We start from the raw sequence: 10434 nt of genomic DNA on the forward strand, positions 1-10434 counted from the left end.
TCAACATCTTTCTTGAAGTGCGGGGCCCAGAACTGGACACAGGATTCAAGGTGCAGCCTCACCAGTGCAGTACACTACATACCAGTACGTGGGATTTCTGCTCACCGAGGAGCCCGTGTAGCTCTACGCAGTGCAGGGGGGCTGAGCAGGCCGTGCATCACGCAGGGAACATCTGCAGGGAATGAGTCTCGTAAGACTGACGTTAACAGCAGCACGTTCAAAGGCAAAAGGGTCGCCTGACTGCGCGTTACCAAACCGAAACCTGTAAATGAGTGAGAGCAAGACTCAACAAGTGTTTGTAAGACTTACACAGCTAATGTAAGTGCTAACCTGTATATAACAACCTATCTAGAGTTATCCACTTTATTATTACAAATCACTTTTTGCAGTAGAACTGCTAAACCTGGAGATTGTGACCTTTCTTTCCAATTTCACCAGGCACTGTAAGCGCTTCTTTTGCACAAATGGATCGGTTTTGTTGTTTACTCCTGAATACCTTCAAACCAACATTGTTGTGCGCTGTTTCCAAGCCAGAAATGTGACTTTTACATGTAAGCGAGTCTAAAATTAGTGATTGCTGCCTGTGCAGGAAGGAAATTGTAAGAGAACAGCCACATACTATCGGCAGCCTGACTGTGAGGTGGGGAAGGTGGTTTTTTTTTTAGTGTCCACATCCTGAGACCATGCTGCCTGTGCTACCAAACCCCGTGCGTGAAAATGCTCGTCTTGTCAGAAAACAAGGCTGAAAGCCTGGTCTCACATTCCAGGTACCTGCTGGTTGGATTTCCAGCTCCAGGATGGATCCCTGCAGACACATCTGTGGCTGGGGAAGCACAGCTCCTCTGCTGCCCAGCAGCTCTCAGCACGCAGCAGGGCTGAAACACCGCCCTGCTCTCGCCATGAACACAGGCTTCATCAGTGGCAAAGCTCCCACCAGCTTCTTGGGGGCTGAGGGAAATATTTCCCCCTTATATCAATCAATCAATCAGGTTGGAAGAGCCCTCTGGGATCATCGAGTCCAACCACTGCCCTGACACCACCATGGCAACTAGACCAGGGCACTAAGTGCCATGTCCAGGCTTTTCTTAAACCCCTCCAGAGATGGTGACTCCACCACCTCCCTGGGCAGCCCCTTCCAATGGCTAATGACCCTTGCTGAGAAGAAATGCTTCCTAATGGCCAACCTGAACCTCTCCTGGCCAAGCTTGAGGCTGTGTCCTCTTGTCCTATCGCTGGTTGCCTGGGAGAAGAGGCCGACTCCCACTGCGCTACAACCTCCCTTCAGGTAGTTGTAGACTGCACTAAGGTCACCTCTGAGCCTCCTCTTCTCCAGGCTAAACACCCCCAGCTCCCTCAGCCGTTCCTCAGAGGTCAGACCCTCCAGACCCTTCCCCAGCTTGGTCGCCCTCCTCTGCACTCGCTCCAACACCTCAACATCTCTCTTGAAGTGTGGGGCCCAGAACTGGACACAGGATTCAAGGTGCGGCCTCACCAGTGCCGAGTACAGAGGGACGATCACTTCCCCAGACCAGCTGGCTACACTATTCCTACTAGAGGCCAGGATGCCATTGGCCTTCTTGGCCACCTGGGCACACTGCTGGCTCATGTTTAGCCGGCTGTCCATCAGCATCCCCAGGTCTCTTTCCACCGGGCCGCTTTCTAACCACTCTTCCCCCAGCCTGTAGCGCTGGGTGCATGGATGCACCTGGTAAACACAGACTGATTACTGGAGAAAATGGAAAGAGAAGGGCACAAATACATGTGTGTATATATATTCTAACTGAACTATTCCACTCTAATATACAATACAGCTCCCCCTCTCCCTCCCATCTAACCTACTTGGACAGTGCTTGTATCTACCCACGGTCCAAAAGAGGTGACAGGCTTGGTCCAGGATGGACACCCGTGATGCTCACCTCTGGCAGTGAAGGCATCGGTGGGTAAATCGACCCATGCATGAAGACAGCGGGAATTTTGGTAGCACCCCAGTGCCACATTGTGTCCTGGGTTTCAGATTTTTACTTGTCTCTCCCTCAAATATGACATGCACTCGAATTCTTGATATTAGTATTTTCTAAACCTTTCTCTAAGTTTGGTTGTATTCTTGGCAGCTGTATCTTGTGCCAGCGATTTCGACAGGTTATTAACAGTTTGGCAATGACTTTTATGGGTTGTTCGGCTTTGTTGCAACCTGGGGTTATACACCTCGGAGGCTCGTAAAGGAAGCACACGCTGAGTAATGTCTCTACCCACAGACAGCACGTACCATTGATCTCCCGAGTAACTCTCTCTCAACGTGCATGAGATTGCAAACTCCTCTGTATGTTCTCCCGTGCAAGTGGAATCTGTATGTAATTATTTTATCACGAGTCATCCAGGGAGTTGGTGGAGTCACCATCTCTGGAGGGGTTTAAGAAAAGCCTGGACATGGCACTTAGTGCCCTGGTCTAGTTGCCAGGGTGGTGTCAGGGCAATGGTTGGACTCGATGATCCCAGAGGGCTCTTCCAACCTGATTGATTCTGTGATTCTGTGGTGCAAGCCAGCAGCTGCCCCGCTCACCCAAGTGCGGTGTAGTTAAACCCAAATCAGAACAGCTCACGACCCGCTGAGCTGCACCAGGACACTGTGCCTCGTTGCTATTCACAGATCTAACACAACCTCAGTAGAAAGGAGGAGGTACCAACAGTACGATGCACATCCCCAGAGACACACTCCCTTTGGGTCTTACTGCTTACCTTCCCCTCCAAACAGCATGCTTGAAAATTAATTAAATGAAATGCATAATAAATACATAATGAATAAACTTCACACATAAATTATGCATTAAATATGCATCAATAGCTACAATTTTAAATCATTTATGCAGCTGCTCTGCCACCATTACCATGCTCTCTGCAGGAGGACACAGCCTTAATTCTGGTTTAGCATCTGAAGCACAGGAGAGCTGGGTTTTAGTCCCAGCTTAGTCACAGACTGGCTGCATGACCTTCACCAAGTCACTGTTTCTTATTCACAGACTGGATAGTAACAATTACTACCTCTGGTAAAGCCTTAGGATCCATCATCCGAAAGCACCATGTAGTGTTTGGTAACAGGACCAGCAAGAACATGAAGATAGTAGAATATTTTCTGAGTGATCTTGTGCTGCCCATTTTTAATCTGCACATGCATTCACCAGACTACTCCATGCTGGAAGGTTTGTAAGTAGTTGGTTGTCAGTAAATTGTGGAAGACGTTCAGTAGCAGATAAATATGCTGTAAAGACTAAAATTGGATTAAAAAAATTCAACGTTTGACAAACCTAAATAACAACGGCAGGGCTCATTTCTGAACGCAGAGACAAAAGATCAAAGCCCAGGTTGTGACCAACACTCGTGAGCAGAGCTGCAAATCAGCGCCTGGATCAGCTAAAACCTCCTGAAAACACAGCAAAGGAAAAGTGACAGCAGAGGGACTGGTCACACGATGAAAGCAGGAATAGTCATTAAAAATGATGCTATTTGGTACAGCCTCTTGCACTCCTCAGCCTTCAGGAGGATTGGTGATTTAAGGGGGAAGATGAGGAGTTATTCAGAGAGCAGGAGGGCTGAGCACGACAGCAGAGACTGAAACCAAACCTGCATTTCGTAGAAGAGGAGGTGAGAAGTGAGGCTGTGGTTTGTGTCTGGCTGGCTTCGCCGAACGTCAGCTTCACGGAGCCAAAGCCCATGAAGAGATCATCTGTAAAACAGCAGGAGCAGGGTTTGGGTAAGAGATCAGAGCAAGCATTGAACACAGTGAATGGAAAACAAACTACAGAAGTGATCTATTAAAGGAGACCGTGTCTAGTGGTCCCACCTATCCCAGGTAGGAGTCATGGTCCTGCAAAGTAAATTGGATCAAAGAACTGATGGCCGTTCCAAATAACACCACCTGTGATTTGGTTTTGTTTATTCCTGTATTCAACACAGAATTAGTGTTACCTTCTCAGGCTTTGGTGGGTGCTCCACGCTGGGTTGGTGACCGCAGAGGGACGGTGTGCTGCGTTGTCTCCGTTCAGCCCACACCCAGGGTTAAACAATAACAGTTTTTCTCTCACCCAATGTCCCTTCACCAACCAAGGAAGGAAATTGGGAAAAGGAGGGAGACTTGTGGGTTAAAATTGAACAGATTTAATAAAATCAAGAAACCAATATCAACAATAGCACAAAACACACAAAAGTGTACTTAGCTACAGAGTTGCAGCAGGTTGCTCCAGGAATACCAATCGTTGGGAAAGAGAAAAAGGAAGGTGAGGAGAGCAAAAAGAGGCCCCCTCTCCCCCCCAAGCTCTCCCTTTTGTAGTGAACTTGATGTCAATGATACAGCACACACCTGTGGGCCAGCCTGGGGCAGCTGCCCTGGGTTTAACTGCTAATGGCCCTGATCACCATGGCTGGCCACAGACTGAAACCAAAATCCCACTGAAACCAGAGACCTTCTCGTCCACAGGGAAAGTGGCCAATGATGGAGAGTTGGCAGCATCACAAAAAAACACTGATGAAATATGAAATTGCAACAAAATGCGACCGCGGTTTTGACAGTAAGACCAAGACAGTGCTCATGGTGCAGCCAGAGACCTCTCATTTAGTGCAGCGCTGCCCTATGGCTTTGCCTGTGTGGTCCCTGGTACAATCAGATCTAGAATCTGTACTCTCTTCTGGAAGCTCATCACCAAACCCAGAGAGAAACCAACAGATATTCAGAGAAAATAAAAAAAAAAAAAGAGTGGGCTGGAAGGAGTGACACTGCTACTGGGTACGAGATCATAGAATCCTAGAATCACAGAATGTCAGGGGTTGGAAGGGACCTCTGGAGATCATCAAATCCAACCCCCCTGCCAGAGCAGGGCCAATCTAGGGCAGGTCACACAGGAACGCATCCAGACGGGGCTTGAAAGTCTTCAGAGGAGACTCCACAGTCTCTCTGGGGACCCTGTTCCAGTGCTCTGTAACCCTTACGGTAAAGAAGTTCTTCCTCATGGTGAGGTTGAACTTCCTGTGCTCCAGTTTGCATCCATTGCCCCTTGTCCTATCGCAGGGCACAAGTGACAAGAGGTTGCCCCTTTCTTCTTGACACCCACCCCTCATTATTTATACCCATTAATCAGATCCCCTCTTAGTCTTCTCTTCTCCAGACTCAAAAGCCCCAGGGCTCTCAACCTTTCCTCCTAAGGCAGGTGTTCCAGTCCCTTCATCATCCTCATAGCCCTCTGTTGGACTCTCTCCAGTAGATCTCTGTCTCTCTTGAACTGGGGAGCCCAGAACTGAACGCAGTTCTCCAGGGTGCCAGTCTGAAAGCAGTCTATGAACCTCTGAGGTCTTCAAGCAGGCAGAAAAAATATTTTTGGGCTTTTTAATAATTGTTTGCCTTTGCTGACACAAGAAAATGGAATTACACTGAACACAAAGTGAAGACAAAAAAAATCATGGCGTACCTTTGAACGAGCGGGGATGCAAATGCTACCACAACAGCTCTTCCTAAGCTGGCCTAGACAATGTGGTAAAATCAAGAACTTCAGGGAATATCATGGAGGAAATACATTAAATAAACCAACACTGCTCCTTCCTGACCGACCACTGATGACAACCACGGCAGCGTTTTGGGACACACACACACAGAGCCTCTTGCATGGGTTTTAAGCCCCCAATAAGTAACTCCCAGGGCTCCATCACTCACCATTTCAGCGCTGATGCCTCACCACCATTCCTTCACAGTTCTTCTTTCTCAAGGTTATTTCCAGACCCACAACCTGACAAAACCAGAGCGTGTAAGGGCTGCACCTGCTGATTTCACTTTTGAGTTTGAATTCCGTTTCCTTCAGTAACATTTTTAACATGAGCACTTGTCTAGTTTCTGGCTGGGCTCCAGCCTTCTTCCATCATCAGCTTTAATGTTCTCTGATTCTCATTAAAATATTTGGAAAAGATGCAGCTTTGCACCATTTGAAACTTCTTACATTTTTGAGTAGCAATTTTTTCCGTACAAAGCCAATGAACACAATGCCTGAATGAGCCATTCCTGGTCTTCTGTTTTGTTTTTCTTTAGAAGTTTCCTTTTAAGTGCTTTTTTGACCCCACATAAACTATTTCATCTTTCACTTCCAGAAGCTGAGCATGAATTGCCACGACAGTAAACATTCAAATTTCATTTCACCATTTACATGCATTTTATTTTCATTATCTATAAAGAAAGCCCACGTTCTTTACCCTTTTACAGCATTCACTGCGTTATGAGGGTGGGTTGAAGTAGAAAGCATCTTGACCTCAGTGTGCTGAGTGCCTCTACCAATGGAGATTCCTTTCAGCTCTGGATCACTGGCCGCTCAGCAGAAGTAAGAAGGTAACAGCAGGCACCCATACCTCGTGTCCCACGGGCGAGAGAAGCGCTCCCTGCCTCCCTTGCTGTAGAATCACAGGATCATTTTGGTTGGGAAGGACCTTCAAGATCATCGAGTCCAACCGTTAACCCAGCACTGCCAAGGCCACCACTAGCCCATGTCCCTCTGCACTACATCTACACGGCTTTTAAATCCCCCCAGGGATGGGGACTCCACCACTGCCCTGGGCAGCCTGTGCCAGTGCTTGATAAGCTTTTTGGTGAAGAAATTCTCCCTGATCTCCAATCTAAACCTCCCCTGGCACAACTTGAGGCCATTTCCTCTCATCCTATCTCTTGTTACCTGGGAGAAGAGACCGATCCCCACCTCGCTACAACCTCCTTTAAGGTAGTTGTAGAGGGCGAGAAGTTCTCCCCTCAGCCTCCTTTTCTCCAGACTAAACACCCCCAGGTCCCTCAGCCGCTCCTCATCACACTTGTGCTCCAGACCCTTCACCAGCTTCGTTGCCCTGCAACCACCATCAGCTGCTGTTGGCAGCCAAGGTCTGCTAGGATTCGGTTTGTAGCTCTCCTGCAAGCAAGGCCCACCCGAGGCAGCTGGGATTCCCTGACGTGTGCGGTGAACAAGCTGCCTTAGGTCCTGCTTTCATAGCTGGGCGTTGGCGTATGCTCCGTTTGACCACATAGGCTTCACCCCTTGAGAACCAGGCTGGTGGAACAGCACATCTTCTGCCCTCACCGGGCAGGTGTGGGTCTCTGAGGTGTAAGGGATTATGCTACAACCACTAACAGCATCTTGTTACAGCCCCTTTCACTGCCCTCCTCTGCCTCTACAAGCGCTCTCCAGGAGCTCGTCACTGTCACCACCAAACATCACACGTTCTTCTGTCGACCGCTGCTGGTGCTTTCCCGAGCTCCACTTTCAGAATCGCAGACACCCCCTCCTCTCGGAGAACTGATGACTCCGTACTTTCATTGACATCATCCCCTGCCTGGTGGAGCGGGGACGTTGGCACAATGTCCTCTTGGCACCGGCAGCTCCCTGTGCAGCAGGACCTCATGCTCCGGCTCTCCTGTCGCAGGCAAGTGGAGGGTAGAGGTGTTGGTGAGACATTCAACTGAAAGGAACACGCCGTTTCCTTGATGATTCGTCAGTACCATGAGCTTTCTCCTGGAGCTTTCTGCTCAACACAAGTCAATGAAGAAAAAGCAGAGAAGCAAAAAGAAAGCAACAACATTTTACGAGAGGTAGCGGATGGGTGTTTTTCAGTTTGGTTTCCTGTCACCAGGACACAAAACTCCGATCACTTGGGCCACCCTACGGGCTTCTTCCCTTAATTGTACCATCAATGAGTAAAACACCACTCAAGTCTCACCGCTGCCAGTTGAGCACACCATGTGATGGCTGCTGCCAGACTTTGCCAAAGGGGAGAAGTAAATACACGCAGCGAGGGGTAGCGATGCATGAGGCCTCAGTGAGAAACACAAGATAATCACAGAATCACACAATCAATGAGGTTGGAAGAGCCCTCTGGGATCATCGAGTCCAACCATTGCCCTGACACCACCATGGCAACTAGACCAGGGCACTAAGTGCCATGTCCAGGCTTTTCTTAAACCCCTCCAGAGATGGTGACTCCACCACCTCCCTGGGCAGCCCCTTCCAATGGCTAATGACCCTTGCTGAGAAGAAATGCTTCCTAATGGCCAACCTGAACCTCCCCTGTTAATATTCCATATAAACTCCTAACGGCATCTTGATTTAAAATTATATGAATCCCGGGTTTGCAGAGCGAAGGTCAAGGCTGTGGTGGGAAGCAGAACTGTGAAAAGTGAAAATGTGGCGTGAGCTAAAGGAAGACAGAGGGGAAACAAGATACATACTTAAAAAGAAACTTGATAGTTGGAGTTTCGCAGGGTACAGACTCACACAGTTCACACATGAAGTTTTAATGAACTTTGTTATCTCTCTAGAAAGAAGCACAAACGTTACGCTGCACTTTGGAAGAGAAAGTGGACGGGAGGCTCAAACACAGAACTTTGGACTCTTGGAGGCTGCAAACTCTGTGCTTCCTCTTTATTCATTTTAACGTTTGCCCCAAATACCCTTGTTACAAATCTCAAGCTAATAAAAGTTAATCTCATCAGGGAGATGCTGTCAGGAAAACTGAGTTGGTGTTATCGATGCCCAGAAAAGGGAAGGAACAATAGTAACAAGAGGCTTTTTCATTAAAAGCTCTTTTAGATATGGTGGGAGTTTGTGGGAGTGCTGAAATAAGGAGAGAAAGCAAGAACCACGTTAAAGAGAAGCCAAGACTCACCGTGGGTGTATCTCAGGCCAAGCCCCGCTCTCCCGACGGGGTTTATTTTATTCTAATCGCACTTTTGTTCTTTCCAGTGTAAGAGGCATCACGCAGGCAGGGACAGTTTGGAGTTTCACACACTTTTTTCTGGTAATCTCCTCCTTTTCTCACCGTACCCGGGCTTCCCTGCGCAGCACCCTCCAGCGAGGAGCCGGGGGGTGGGAAGGGGCTGGGGCGGGGGGAGCTGCCAGCCCTGCCCTGCCCTTTGGCTCCTGCTCCTTTTCCTGCCCGCAACCGGCTGCTCGCAGGGCACCGGCTGACGAACCGCCCCCGTACGCCCCGTCCGAGGTGGCCGCTGGCTGCCGGGGAGCGGGGCGGGCTGCCGGAGCCCTCCCGGCGGCTGCGGGGCTCCGCGGTGAGTAACCCCGGCGAGGGGGGCGAGGGGGGAGCCCGGGAGGGAGAGAGAAGGGGACGGGCACCCCGAGGAGCGGGCACCGGAGCGCCGGCGGGGCGGGCAGCGAGGGAGCGGGGCGCGGGGGGACGGGGCACCCCATATGGGCGGCCTGGGGTGCTGCCAGCCCCGGGGCGCTGCCTGCCCCGGGGTGCTGCCTGTCTGGGGATGCTGCCTGTCCTGGGATCCTGCCTGTCCCGGGATGCTCTCCATCCCGGGGTGCTGCCGGTCCCGGGGTGCTGCCTGTCTGGGGATGTTGCCTGTCCTGGGATCCTGCCTCTGGGGATCCTGCCTGTCCCGGGATGCTCTCCATCCCGGGGTGCTGCCAGTCCCGGGATGCTGCCCGCCCCGGGATACTCCTTGCCCTGGGATGTTCGCTGCCCCGGGGTGCTGCCTGTCTGGGGATGCTGCCTGTCCCGGGGTGCTGCCAGCCCCGGGATGCTGCCTGCCCCCTGATTCTGCCAGTCCCAGGATCCTGCCTGCCCCTGGGTGCTCCCCACCCCTGGATGCTGCTTGCCCTGGGATGTTTGCTGCCCCGGGGTGCTCCCTGCGCCCTGGGATGGAGGCACGTAGGGGAGCTCAGCGCTGAAGAACCATCCTCTAGAAATAACACCATCCCTTTCCTTCATACCATGAGGTCTTATTACATACCTGGCACTCGGTAGCTCTGGTGAAGAGCCGGTGGCCTGGGGCAGGGTGGCACCAAGGCTGCGGTTCCCCAGCCCGTGAGCGCGGGTGCCACCGTCCTCGCTGGGCTTGCGGTGAAATGTAACGGTGAGAAACGTGCCTCTTTTCCCCGGCGCTGGTCGGTTGTTCCCACGGGTTCCCTGTAAGACCCTGAGGACAGACACTTGCTTTGCGTGGAGCTTTCTGAGGGAGAAGTTGGGGCAAGGGCATTAGAAGCTGGTTAAGAGCAAAGCACAGAGCTTTGTGCTTTACAAGTGATTTCTTTGAAGAACTTGGCTGCTGTGAACAGCCGATGCCAGGGTGGTGAAGCCATGGGCAGCAACACGTACGGGCTGTAGCCCTGGCGTTTTCGGTTGAGATGTCACAGAGATAAGTGTGCATGAACACGCACCATCTCACACTCTCTGAACACCTTCTGTACTTCCTCCGCCTCGTACTTACCAGGACAACGTCCTTTCTATTTTCTTCAGCCTACGCCCAGCAATACTATTTTCCCTCATTGATGTGGAATCTGGAGATTTTTTCTTCCTAAAAAAAGAAAAAAAAAGTTTTCCATCTATCTTAGCTCTGAGCTGAAGGTTATTTCTCATTATTTTCTCCTATTTTACTCCGATCACAGTTTAGGTGCCTCGCTG

This window comes from Nyctibius grandis, chromosome 8, assembly GCF_013368605.1.
Source record: "Nyctibius grandis isolate bNycGra1 chromosome 8, bNycGra1.pri, whole genome shotgun sequence".
NCBI lineage: Eukaryota > Metazoa > Chordata > Aves > Nyctibiiformes > Nyctibiidae > Nyctibius > Nyctibius grandis.